Here is a 14711-nt window from a genome sequence, read left to right on the forward strand (position 1 = left end):
AGATTTGGATGTTTGTTATGTCGACATAAGTATCAATGAATGTAACTCACATATAAAAAAGCTCTTTGAGAACCTCAGTAATTTTTAAGAGTGTAAAGGGGTTCGTAGTATAATATATGAGTAATATATTTCACTGTATCCTATCAGAAGTTATATGATATTCTAACTCAGTGCTGGTAAGGTCTTGGTGTTTAATAGAGGGAGGAAATGGAGTCAAAATGGACAGAAGTAGGAAGCAAATAAGAAAAGAAAAGGCATTGGAATGATCAGAAAAATTCAATGGGAAAGAGGATGCTATTTTTTTTCCTCTCTTTAATTCTGTCCCTTCCCCCTACTTCCACCCCTGACCCATGGATGTTGCTGTTTCTCCTTAAGAGCTGGATATCTGAAGGCAGAGCGTCCCCTCCCACATGCTCGTGGGGTGCACGGGGGGCCTGACACACCTGCAGGGCCTGGCGCACCCAGGATATGGTCTGTGGCTCCACCTTGGGCGCGAATCCAGGACCTTCTGCGTGCAAAGCAGACGTGCTAACCACTACACTATGGAGCCACCCCCAAGAGGGTACTATTTTTAATGATACTACATTTCATTATCCACTTGGTTAATCTAAGACTGAACGTCTGTGGAATAAGCTTGTAGAACTAATTCTAGAAATATTGTATCCACTCTGCCTCTATCATCTTCTTAGACTTTGCTAGCAGCTTGAGTGAATAAAATAGTTACCAATACAGTTTTAACCCTAAAAATTGATCTTTGTCTCATTTCTGAACTTCTAGTTTTTCCAGGACTCAAGTATGATTTGCAGTGCTTCCTACAGCAATAATAAATGTTTGTTGAATGCCTTATATTAGAATTAGTGGTGAATTCCTTATATTAGAATGCGTGTATATATATGTGTGTATTGTACATATATACATACATATATATATCATACGGACATGCACACACACACACATATATGTATTTCCCTTACTAGTGTAACTTCAGGTGAGATTTAATCCAGATGGCTCACATGATTCTATTAGGACTTAGTTTTCTTTTTCTTGATCTTTTTGTTCTAATTTCTTCTGTGTTACCATTATTCTCAGGGTCCACTTTTGGCAAAACAGCTTTAGACCTATGTTATCTCTTCTTTTTAGCTCCAGTACATGTCTTTGGGGTTTGTTCTGATTGGACAAGCCTGTCATATGCCCACTGTGGTTGGGGGGATTTGTTGCTCCTACTGGACCTGGATGGCACACTCTACCCCTATTTTTAGGGATGCAGCCCTTCCCAAAACATATGGACTGAAAATGTGGAATGGTTGTTTTCCAAAAGAAATGGGATATATTTACCAGAAGAAGGGGGGCATTAAATGCCAGTCAGACAAAACTAGCAACTTTTTGCTGCAATACCTAAGTAAGGTTTATTGGGTAGACTTGATTTTAATAGTGAATAAAAACAATGATGGTACTTTGGAGAAAGGAGAAGGCCTGAATGAATTCTTTGGGAATAGACTTCTTACTGCTTGCTTTCTCCTCTACTTTGGCAATAATTTACTATTTTTTCCAGAATTGATTCCTTTAGCTTTATGGGCTTCTATCATCCTTGCTGGAGGGAAATGACGTCAAGTAAGTAGGGAGTGTGAAGGACAATAAGCACAAGAGTCCTGTTTTTCTGCAGCAAGGCTAAATCCTGCTTACCAGACCTGCTGCCAAAGACACATAAAACTCATCCCAGTTTTCCTCTTGACTGTAGGGGGTAGAATTTGTCATTCTTACATAACACATAGAATATTTATCAAATTACATACTAGTACCACAGGAGTTTGATTCTCTTTGTTAGTATTGTCTAAAGTTACAACAAATAAAAAGTCTCTATCCTTACTTTCTAAGCTTGCCAATACAAAAGAAAGTAATATTTCCTTTTGGAGCCTGAAGCCTTTTTCTCCCTAGCTCTTATTTAAGGAGAATATGTAATTTAAACATTTGAATAGAAATAGAGGGACTAGCCAAAAAGTTTTCAATAGTCCTGTTAAATACAAAATAGCATGTGTTTAAAGTAAATCTTTGGAAGAAAGATTGGAAAATCATGGATAAAGTCATATATCACGTACCTCAAAGGCATGCCTTGCTACGTAAGAGTGGGAGGAAACAGTATACATCCTAATGGGGTCAGATATTCTTACTTAGAAGTTTCTCTGACCATCTTGTTCCCGTCTTGGTAGTTGAAGGGCTCAAAGAAATTTCCAGTTTTGCTTAATCGGCTGGCTTTTGTGTTGAGTTAAATGCCATCACATTCTGTAGCCTCTCAGATTGGCATAAACACTTTCCTTCTGAATTTATACAAAGGAATGTGTTTTCTTTTTTTTTCTGTATTAGAAATATAAGAAACCGTGCCCCTCCAAAAAAAATGTTAGAAGTCTGTGGGTTATTCACCTCATTTTGATCACAGATATGGATAAATGGCAGTCTAATTTAAGCACGTGGACTCGGCCCCAGGCCAACATAGGTTCTCACCAGGTTTTTTATGTTTTGGATGTGGGTCCTTAGACAAGTTAATCTCACTTCTCTCATATATAAAATAATATTCATTCATTTATTCCACAAATATTTAATATTAGTTACTCTTCTAGGTGTTGGGGATACATCAGTGAAGAAAACAATGAAGATCTCTTCCTTTGTGCAGCTTGCATTTAGGGGGAAAGCAATAAATGGAAATTGTATGTTAAAGATAGAAATCGCTGTAAGAAAAGCAAAAATAGAGCAGGGTCAGGGAGATATGGAGTAGGGAGGAGAGCTGGTGTAGAATTAGGGTAGTTGGGGTTGGCATTATTGAGAAGGTGAAATTTGAACAAAGACCTGAATAATGTTTTCAAAGGCTCACTCTGGTTGCAGTCTTGAGGATAGACTGTAAGGGGTTACAAACATAAGAGGAGAGAATTGTTAGGCTTTCATAGTAACCTAGGTGACTTCATCAAAGTTGTAGCACCGAAGATGGTGAGGAGTGGTTGAATTCTGTATACATGTGGGAGGTTCAGCCAACGGGATTTTCTGATGGTTTGGATATGTTGCGAGAAACAAAAAGAGGAGCCTAGGCTTTTAGCTTGAGAATGGATGGAATTATTATTAACTGACAGGAGAAAGACTGGGGGTAGAACAAGTTTTTTGGGGAAGATCAGGAGTTTGGTTCTGTTTATACTGAGTTTGAGATGTCTGTTAGGCATCTACATAGGAATAATGACATCTACTTATAGGTTTTTTTGTTTTTTTTTTTTAATTTAAATTATTATTTATGCCTACAGCACCTGGTCTTCCTAGGTGGTCTTCCATCCTAGTACTAACCAGGCCCGACCCTGCTTATCTTCCGAGATCAGACATTGGGCTTGTTCAGGGTGGCATGGCCGTAGACCATGGACCAGGAATCCACTGGGGCGTGACCCAGGACCTCTGCGTGTAAAGCAGACATGCTAACCGCTACACTACAGGTTGGTTTGGATGATTAAATATGGTGAAGGTAAATCACTTAGTGTAGTACCTGGCAATTATCTCTGTGAGACCAGAGAACATACTGCTGTATGAAGGAAGAATAACAGGTTGCAAAAGAGATATTCAGAGGAAAAGAGCTCAAAATATAATAGGAGAGCTTTAAAAAAGAATATATTGAAATATTGAGAAAATCTTCCAGAAAATAAAAGTCGAAAAGTTGCAAAAATATTAGAGAAATAATAAAAATATTAGAGAATCCATGTAGGAGGTCTGAGGCTTTTCTAATAGGACTTTCAGAGAAACAGACCAAAGAAAATGGAAGAGAAGAAATTATTAACGAAACTATAAGAAAAATTTTCAGAACTGAAGGAAATGAGTTTCTAAATTGAAAATGCTAACCACTGTGAATAGAATAAAAAAAGACATATTACCAGGACATTTCATAGCATCAAAGAGTAAAAATAAGTCACAAAGAAAAGAACAGAATTAGCAGAGTGCTAGACTTTTTGAAAGTAACACTGGAAGCTAGTAGACAATGGAGCAATGCCTTCAAAGTTCCGAGAGAAAATTATTACAAGCATAGATTTCTATGTCCAGTCAAATAATCAATTATAAGGATAGAATAAAGATATTTTCCAACATGCAAGTTCTTAAAAAACTTATCTCCTATATGTCCTTCCTTTGGAAGCTACTGAGTGATCAGAAAGAGAGGTAAGACATGAAAGAGACATGAAAGAAAAAAGAAGACATGAAATCCAGAAAAACAGGGGGCATAATGCTGGAGAGAGCTAAAGGAAATTCCTAAGATGGTGGTGAAAGGATGTCCAGGTTGACAGCTGATAGGAGGTCTAGAGATGATCAGTACAGATTGAATCAGGAGGAGGTAAGATCCAGGAAAGAGGTCTCCAAGAAGCAAATTGAACTGAGACATGATGTGTTTGACCATTCTGAGAGTTTCATAGTTTTTTCAGAGAGCCAAGGAATAAACTAACCTAAAGGAGCTTACGCTGCAGTAGGGGATACACACAAGTAAACAGGCAATTACAGTATCTGTCAAGATTTGTAAAGTTTAGTGCTCTGCCCCTAGACCACCCATAGTTGCAATGGAGGCTTAGTATTTAGCTATTTGAGCATTTGTAGCTGAACTGGCAAATCAACAGCTTAGGGCTAACTTGGCTTAGCTGAAGTGTAGTCCCTGCCACACTAGAAAATAAAACTTTTTTTTTTTCTTTTTCAGAGGATGGGCAGGGGAAAACAATTGTTCATTTTTAGTTGAAAGAATTAGCATTTATCTGTTTGTTTTTTTGTACGTATGACACTCATGTTTATAAGAACACCTTGTTTTTAAAATGATTGTGCAGTAGTGCAAGGGGAAAAACTTTCAGTTGTTAATTTTAGGTACAGAAAGCAACTACATTTCCTGTATAATAATTTATTTTACCCTCCCAAGATGACTTATACCCTGCTGACTTATGCCAATAAAGTAATGTTCTCCCAATAAAATAATGGATTGTTTTTTCTTATGGAATTCTTCACTATAAAGTTATATAATTGGAGATTGAAACCAAATTCAAACATTACTTCTTAAAGAATTCTGCCTAATTATAAAACTATTTGGTCTTAAACCTTGCATTTTTCTTTTGTATACTTTGTCTGTAATATAAAATGTAGCCATCTTATGTCACATCAGTATTTCTCTTGCATAAAAATGGAATTATGTTTATGCCTGATCTAATTTATTATTTGGTCAGTTAATATATATACAGATAAATAGTGTGAGTATATTAACTGCAAGGGGAGACAAAGATAATCTAAATGAAGATTATTATTAATACTGAGTAAGATTTTATTGTAGTTAATAAGTCCTTGTAATATATGGTCATCCAAGAGTCTTAAAACATTAGCTAATCCACTCAACAAACAATGATATGTCAGCCACACATCAGGCTCTTTGTTTAGTCCTGGGCGAACAGGACAAGTCAGGACAATGATTCCTGCCCTCTAATAATTCTTAGTTTAAAAGAAGAAATTTGACACATAAACAAGTAACTGTAATAAAATAGAAGGTTGAAAGTGCTATAGATATTTACCAAATGAATAAAGAGAGAAGGTCATCTTAAGGAGAGTATGTATTCAGAAGACAAGCATGGAGCTGTAATACTGTTTGTGGAAATGGCAAACATTTTTTTTGTTCATAGCACAGAGTCAGAGAAAGGACTAGGGAAATGTGAGAGCCATCTCATAGGGCAGGCATGCTATACGCAGTTTAATGAGTTCCTGCTAAACTGTGTTTCTCACATTCGTGTGATTATAAGAATCAGTTAGAAAGTTAAAACAAATACCAAATTCCTAAACTTCACCCCAGGCTGAGAAAATCAGAATCCTCAGAGGAGGACTGAGAGTCTGTTTTTAACAAGTGCCTCAGTAGTTTTTATGGTAATCAATTTATTGAGCAAATCCAATTCATTAGGATATAAGCAAGTCTTGTTTCAAAATTTTTCTAGTCTATTTGAGATTTCAAGCAACTTATCGTGTGTGTGTGTGTGTGTGTGTGCATGTGTGCGCGTGTACATGTATGTGTATGTATAAATGTTTTGTTATTAAAACAGTCCAGGCCAGCATAAATTTTTGGGAAGCATATCCTCCCAGTGCAGGCTAAAGCTGTGACTTAGGCCGCTTATGGTCTAGCTCAGAAATACTGTGTCCCTTCTCCCTTTTCGAGATCCAGATTCTCTATATTGGTAACAGAGTATGGGAGTAGGGGAATTAGAGGTCTTCAGAGTGGTTAGTGGAGGGCAATGTTCTGAATCTTCTGGTTCTGCCAGATATTGGTGGCTTCCACCAATATGATGGTCTTAGTGTAGATGAGTTTTTCTTCAAGGCAATGTCCAACTTCGCCAAGACCCCTTCTGTCAGTGAGGACCCCCAGAGAAAAGGGTAGCCATGGCTTTCCCCACTGATCCATTCTTCATAGGGTGGGTGTACTCCTGGGTACCCCTATTCCTTATCCTTCTTTTATTTCATGTTTTTGCACTTGGGAGCACTGGAACTGATAAGGCCCTCTTATGTGCTCTCCAAGGGCCCCAGTCCTCTTCCTACCAGGTAAGCAATAAACTTACTCTGCGGTACTTCTTTGGGATTTGGGCTGTGGACATGGACTACTCTAACCAGAAATCTCCAGTTAGCTACATATATCTCTATGTTCAGGTCCTTACAGGTTCTGCAGCTCATCAAGCAGCCAACTTGGGACCAAGTTGCCAGTCTCTCCTTCTTGCAGAAATCTTCACCTTCTAATCCATATGACCAACTCGCTTGAAGTGCTCACTTAATGATGCTACCTTCATGAGGCCAGACTTCCAGGTTCTCCCTTGCCTTGCTTTAGTTCTGTCCTTTGGGAGGGTTGGTTGAATGCACCAGCCAGTTTTGTTACTTCTTAGCAAAACTTGGGGGGAATATCTAGACATAATTTTCGGTGTTTTCCCTCAGATGTTGGCATTTACTGCTTCTTGCTCTCAGTTGTGGGCCTTCATCACTGATTCTGGGACAATAGGAGAAAATGTCACTCAATGTCTTGTTAGGTTATCAGGTAAGTTCAGTAAACGTTGCAAGTAGAGGAAAATATAATCAGATTTGTATTTCATAGTGCCTTAAAGTGTAATTTAAATGAGCTATTTCAATGGAATTGTACCTTTGCTAGTTCTGCCAGAATTGAAGTAACAATTTGTTCACTTTAGGGTAAGAAACAAATATATGTATGACTGAATCTTTTTTGAGTGTCAGCATCAGCAATTTTGGATACCTTGGTTATGGATATGAAAGGACATGGGTTTAGTGTATGTGATGCTGCCAGAAGACCAATCTGGAATGACAGATTGCTGTTTCTTAGTTAACTTTCATGTTTTCCAGTTTTATTTGGTACCTCTGGATAAAGGGAGCTTAGACCACTAGGTGGCGCTTTATAATTAGAAAATGCGAGCACTCTATTGCTACCACTAAGATCAACCTAGCAAAACAATGGCCAGTGAGAGCAGCTGGTGGCAGTCCTAAAACATAGGCTTAAAATAAGAGAGAAAGGAATAAAGGAAGAGATAAAGATAAAAAGAGAGAAAATAAGTAGGAGGGAAAGAAAAGAGAAAAGGAGAAAGGAAAGAGGTATATTGTGAAAGAAGTAGTAAAATGCAGTCAATAATTACCTCAGGAGAGTGGTCCCTATGACCACTTGTTGCTGGTTCATTTTTTGGTTATTCATTCATTTGACATGTATTTAATGAGAGTCAGGGAATCTGGCTGAGGATACCATGGTGAGCAAGATGTTCTCCCTACCCTCTGAGAGTTTATAAGAAAAGGGAGCTTGAAATATTTGAACTTGAAATCTTGACCCCCTTCTTTGTAGAATATATTAAATAATATGGAAAAGAATACTTTAAAATTTTAATTTTGTTTGTTTTATGTTCTCTATTTCATTCTTCTATCAGAAAAAAACCTTTTCTGGAATTAAAAAAATATATTCTTATTAGCATTTAAAAATGAACTCCTCAAGGGCTAGTTATGCAGGAATCCAGAGCATGTGATTCATTACTTGGCTCTCTTATTAGTGAGGGTGGAGGGAGGTCTTTAAATGTGTTGAATGGGTGGTAGGATCCCATGGGGGCCTCAGTAAGCCCTCTCCTGATTAGGGTCTGTAGCTTTCCTGGCTCTTTGCAGAATTCAGGCTTCTGACTTTGAAGACTTTCCTGACAGTGCCATACTCCCTCATCAGCTACAGCACACCACTGCCATTATTTATAAGGCCTTTTATGTTTCTCCATAATAATGAATTCTTTCATAGTAGAGTCTGTATCTAATTTAATGTATTTATGTAATCCCAGTGTTCGAGAGGTGTGAGTGTTCAATAAATTTTGGTTGAAAGAATGAATAAATCTTATTAGTTATAGTGAACTTGGTATGAGATAGGTTTGTATAAGAATCCTTTCTGAGAGAGTTAATTTTTGGATATACCGAAGGCCTTCCTTTGACACATCAGAGTGTGTAGAAAATTGCCTTGAAGTGTAAGATATAGTGCACTTTCAAAGATAACTAGAAGATAAAGCAGTCATAAGATAGAGATGGTTTTATAATGCCAATTCTGTAAGTATAACTCTTAAATTTTAATGTAAATTCTGTTGTTTCGCCCTGGATAAATAGACTAGCTGTAGTTTTCTTATTTCTAAAACAACAGGGATTGATGGCACCTATTATTGACAACTTCAGTCTCTAGGGCCTACTTCGTCTTACAAAGATGAGCATTCGAACTAAGTCAGGATTGAGTAGAGGAATAAAAGATGGGAAGAGAGGGATTTCAATGCAAGTGAATTCTACTATATCAGAGGTTAGCATCAGTAGATCAACATTTATTGAATGCCAGAGTTTTTATATTCAAGAATACATACTAGAAAATAGCTGTATCATTATAGCTCTCAAAATATTTACTGTTATATAAAGAACATATAAAAAGCCTTCAAATAAGATATGTTTATTAAATAGCTTTATTGAGATATAATTCATATACCATACAATTTACCCTTTTAAAGTATATAATTCAGTGTTTTGTTTTTTAGTGTATTCACAGACTTGTGTGATTGTCACCAATATCTAATTCCAAAACATTTTCATCACCCCACCCAAAAATCTTCATACCTAATAACAGTCCCTCTGCGTTCCTACCGCCCTCCAGCCCCTGACAACTGCTATTTTCTGTCTCTATGGATTTGACTATGCTGTAAATGTTATAAAGATGTAATCAAACAATATGTGGTCTTTATGACTGGCTTATTTCACTTAGCATAACGTTTTCAAAGTTTATCCATATTGTAGCATGTTATTGGTACTTCATTTCTTTTCATTGCCAAATAATATGCCATTGCATGGATATACCTCATTTTGTTTATCCATTCATCACCTGATGGACATTGGTTTGTTTCCACCTTTTGGCTATTATAAATAATGCAGCTATGAGCATCCATGTACAAGTTTTTGTATGCACATATTTTCATTTCTCTTGGTTATATTCCTAGGAGTAGAATTGCTGGGTCACATGCTAACTCTGTACTTAATGTTTTGAGGAGCTGCCAGACTATTTTCCAAAGTGGCTTCACCATTTTACAATCCCATCAGCAATGAATGAGGGTTCCGGTTTCTCCATGTCCTTGTCAATACTTGCTTTTGTTTGTTTTAATTATAGTCATCCCAGTAGTGACTCCTCTCCACACCAGTGAGTATGAAGTGGTATCTCACTGTGGTTTTGATTTGTATTTCCCTAATGACTAATGATGATGAGAATCTTTTCAGGAGCTCATTGACCATTTGTATATCTTCTTTAGAGAAAGGTCTATTGAAATTCTTTGCACATTTTAAATTACATTGTCTTTTTATCATTGAGTTGTGAAAGCTCATTGTATATATTCTGTATATGTCTTTTATCAAATATTTGATTTTCAAATATTTTCTCCCATTCTGTCTTCACTTTCTTGCTTCTTTAAAGCACAAGTATATACATATAAATGCAATATTTACAACATAACGATATAAAGTGGTTTAGATTTATTGCGGTGAGTGTGCTTGGTTGTATTAGGTAGGTTGCCATGAAGGGGATAAACAGTGCGGACGATTGTCTTTTATTGATACTCAAAACTGTTCTCTAAATCAATAGGGAATGTAATTATAGGAAGCCAAAAAAGAGCTAAACTATTAATAGTAAAACAATGTCCTCTAGCATATAACATATCTTCTTCATCCTTTATGTTATCCTAGTTACAAAGTAGTAGAGAAATACTAGGGGTTGGGATTGTGAGAAAAGAATAGCTGTTTCCTTCTTTTGTGGCTCAGGCAAGATATACTCTTAGAGATCTAGCTAAAAATAAAACAAAAACAGACTAACTTGTTCCATCAGGAATGACAGTAGTTCTACTTTTGTCATTAGAGAAATGCCCTCACAATTGATCAACATCACAGGGCTACAAGCTGTTGTCTTTCTTTGACTGTAGGTGTAGTGAGAGCAACCCTTTGTGGAGGGGAGGTAGGTGGAGAAAATGGAGTGTGTCTTTGTCACGGTCTGAGTGGAGATGTTTGCTTTCTAGTAATTGAGCAGGTGGACTGCTTTGATGACCACAAAGTGACACAATGAAATGGTTGTGATCGCTTGCCCATCTTTTTGGCCAGTCTCTGTAAGTAGTTTATTTGAGAGCATTCTTAGTCCCTTTACTACATCTTCGGCTTGATCTTCAGTGGTAAGTAGAGAGATTTTTTAAGTCGACTGAGATAAATTAAGAAATACACATGTCTGGCAAATTATAGTAACGGAGGAGTGACTTTTGCTTCTTTTTTGCATTAAGAGTTTGAAATAGAGTACTAAAAACCTTCGGAGAAAGATGTTCACCTTCTCAAGATTTTCCCCAGGAATGGCCTACCAAAATTGAGAAGTCTTGATCAAGACTTCTGAGCTGTACTGTGAAAAGATGTGGGTTTTCTAAAGTAGCTTGACATGTGCTGTATGCTTTTAAATTTCTTTTCATTTCCATTTTTTACAATATAAAAACTTATTCCAGACTATAAATAACACTTATTTATGGGAACAGTTCCCTAAACTTTGCTTCCTAAAGTGTAACTATTAAACCTTTTGGAATAACAACACATTTGTCTCTTAAGAAAGATTCTTTAGATTGATGTCTTATGAGTGGCTTAAGTTCTTGAGAGGCATTCTATCTTGACTCCTCTCCACACCAGGAAAGACATTTTGGATTTTCTTACTCTTAGTCTTAATCTTGTGCTTTGATCAGAATGAAGAGATGAGTCAGAGGTTACCTAACCCTAATACTTTTGGGGGAAGGTAGAACAATATAATTTTGAATCTGTAACAGGATTAACTATCAGTTTTTCCTTTTCAGGCTGATGGACAAATTTGTAATCATGAGCATATTACATAATAGTGACATAATTGAGGGTGTAGGCTTATCCTTTAGAACATAGCCCCCAAGAGACTTGTGTTCAGTACATAATGTAAAGATATTTTAGAGTGGTTGTGAAACTTTTTGCTGTCAAATAGCAGGGACTTCTCAGTCAGTTTGTGTATAGTTTGCTTTGTAGACGATGCTATCCTTGGTTAGAAAACAATTGACTCTTCCATGTCTTACTGGCATCTGCGGTTAAGTATTGCTCAAATACTATTAAATTAAACTTCCATGTGATACTGTGCTCTCCCAGACTAAGGGGTCGGCACTCTATGAGTCTTGAGGAAATAGTCTCATTTGACAATTTTACTGCCACTTATGATTTTATCTATGTGTGATGAGGTGATACAGTGACTTATTTTGGTTTGAAGGCTAGGGAGATAATCGATAAACTTGGGCCTGGAGCCAAGGGAAAGATCTGTCATCGAAGAAAGGTAATGATCAAAAGAGTAATAATTGCTGTTGTTGGCCAGCTCTGAGTGTGAAACATTTAGGGCAGTTGAGCTCCAATTTGAAAAATTAGTTGAATAATAATTATTTGACATATTTCCTGTGCCTATCACTCTGCTAGGTACTGGGAAGATAGAGCAAATAAGACATAATTCCTGATCTTGGGATACTTACATTTGGGGGAAGATAGACATACAAGCAGATATTTTTCATACATTGGGGTAAGGACCTTTTTCTTCCCAATGCGAAAGCATACACAAAGGGGGATTACTAAATACATTTGAATATTCCAATAGCTACGATGAAAACTATTCTTTATAAAAGGCAAGAATAAAATAAATGCACAATTCAGAATAGCGATGGGCATCAAGGGGCAGGGCAGGAAGGTAGGATTCAGGAGGGGCCCATGTGTAACTAACTTCATTGGGATGGGGAATATTCTAATTAATAAATTGAGTGATGGGTTCACAGATATATATTTTATCATGTTGCATCACCTACATATATATATGTGTGTGTGTATGTATATATTCTTTTGTATCTATCAAATATTGTATAATTTTAAAAAATCAAGTATTTCAGTAAACATTTTCCAACCTTAATTTATTAAAAGCTTTCATTCACTTAGGGTAAGTTGCGGAAGAAGAACTCATTCACTTAGCCAAACCATTTCTCTGTCTACTATCTATTTATCCATCTCTCTATTTTTTACTTTAATTTTTTGAAATACAATAAAAATAATGTTGAAGTCTTTTCACATAACCTGAATGTCCTGTTTCCCTGCCTCTTAAGGTTCCATGTACTCTGTCTAGAACTCAGTTTATAGGTCAAAAGGTTTCTGTCTGGGCTGGCCAGCCAGTCATTTAAGTATTCATTACGTGTGTGTGTGTGTGTGTGTGTGTGTGTGTGTGTGTGTGTTTAATGTTTGTGCATGGCTTAGCTAGAGATTTTGAAATCTTTGTAGGGTTTTCCTATTTGTTGGGCAGTTTTAGAATTGAAGGCTATCAGTAGGGAAAAAAAAAGAAAAATACTATTTCCTCTTTCATCTATATCCCATATTATACAAGTGTTCTGAAAATAGCACCGATTTTCTGGGAAAGGTCATGACTGAGACTTTTCTCACCCTTTACCCTTATTCTCTAATTCATGTTTCCTTCTTATAACACGGTCATGTGCTTGCCCAAGTCTGGCTTACGAACCGTGCAGAATATCTGTGCAGTTTTGTTTTTTAAGCCCTACACTGTGCACATGATGCAGTATTTAATTTGGACTGAGCTCTGAGTTTAGTCACACGTGCTTCTTGTGGTGTTTATCTTGGAATCCACAAGTAGGAGGGAAGTATTTTTGCATTTTATACATCTGGACATTGTTCATAGTCCTCCTGTGACTTGGGAATTCTGTGTGGGGCAAAATCCAAAGAACAGTATTAAAAATAACACGGAGTTATAATGGCATCCGAGTAAAAACTCTTGAGAATATCCTTCTAATCCCAGCAGAGTTTGATTTTGATAGTGAACTTTTTTTCAGTTATGTGGTTCACTGTTGGTCTGCTTAGATTGCTGGGATTATAAAGTTACCTGACACTCTCACATGTACGCTAATAGGCTGCCAGACTTTCTGAAATCTACAGCAGACTTGTTTTGTTGGGGGAAGATTTTGCCTTGATTTTGCATAGGGTAAAATAGGTAAATTCTGTGTACTGCTGCTGTGCCTCTGCCACTCTCTTGCTCTGCAAGCATCTTAAGAGAGACCTGTGAGGTCACTTCGTTGATCCTGCCTCCTTCCACCTCTCTTAGAGCTAAAGGTTGACCCTGAGAACACCTCAGGCGCTGTGTCTGGATGGGTGGGGTTGGGGGTTCTAATAACTGTTGTATAGGATAGTACCTCCTTTGGGCTAAGTTTCTGCTAAATTGGAAAAAGTGGGAAGGGCGTACAGAAGCCTTGCTGCTCTTTGAATGAGTTTGCATATGGACCGTATTGGTTTTTGGCCCCAATCTCGTTTTCTTTCATTCCCACATCTCATCTTTTATGCAGCTGCAGAGAGCAGGCTGGGAAAACAGAATGAAAGCTTCAAACGGATTTGCACTTGAATAAAAGAAAGAGTGATTTCTCTTGTTCAGATGATGGACCAGTCTGAGGAGAAAGTTGTTTGCTTTTTTACTTTCTGAGAAAGGATTGTTTGCTTTTTTCCCTTCAAATATAATAAAGGGGGAAAAAGCTAATAAAGTAGTTGGACCTGCCGGTTATAATTCATATAGAATTTTCAAATGTACTCAATAAGTTTCCTCATACAATTATAAAAGAAGTAAATATTGGAGGGCAAAGGTCAAAATTCTGTCGAGTTTTCAGAATCAGTTGACTGTAAGATGGTGCCAGTGCTTGGATAAGACTACTCAAGTAGGAGTTGTTTCTCTGTGCTGGTTTTTGGCCTTTCCTTCAGGAATATTTTCCCTTTTCCTTTTGTAATGTATTTCGCAACTTATAGTTTAAAAAAAATTCATCAAATTTTAAGATTTTAGCGAATAAACACTTCTTGGTCCTATGATGGGAATCACAACGTAGCAGAGAATGAGTTGACTTAAGCTGGAGAGAGGTCGATAATAGGAACTCCAAAGGTTGATACCGGGAGCTCGCTTGTAATGTTTTAAGGACTCCAGAAGGAAATGGTGAAATCTGCTGATGACACCAAATTGTTTTTGCTGATCCAAATAGGGATTTCTGGGAAGCTTCTTCAGAGTATTTGGAATAGTAGAAGAATTGGGTAATGTGATAGCAGACATACTGAACTCGAAGTGGAGGCTTATGTGA

At 37.1% G+C, this 14711-nt stretch overlaps 1 protein-coding gene and 1 pseudogene across 13 annotated transcripts in view; one reads left to right on the forward strand and one right to left on the reverse strand.

The window, feature by feature from the left end:
- The window catches only part of RAD51B (RAD51 paralog B), a 488946-nt gene that overhangs the window by 51152 nt on the left and 423083 nt on the right, over positions 1–14711 (forward strand). The gene's annotated exons all lie outside the window — the stretch shown is intronic.
- On the reverse strand, positions 3276–3391 carry LOC112482471 (annotated as a pseudogene).

This window comes from Pteropus alecto, unplaced genomic scaffold (assembly GCF_000325575.1).
Source record: "Pteropus alecto unplaced genomic scaffold, ASM32557v1 scaffold276, whole genome shotgun sequence".
NCBI lineage: Eukaryota > Metazoa > Chordata > Mammalia > Chiroptera > Pteropodidae > Pteropus > Pteropus alecto.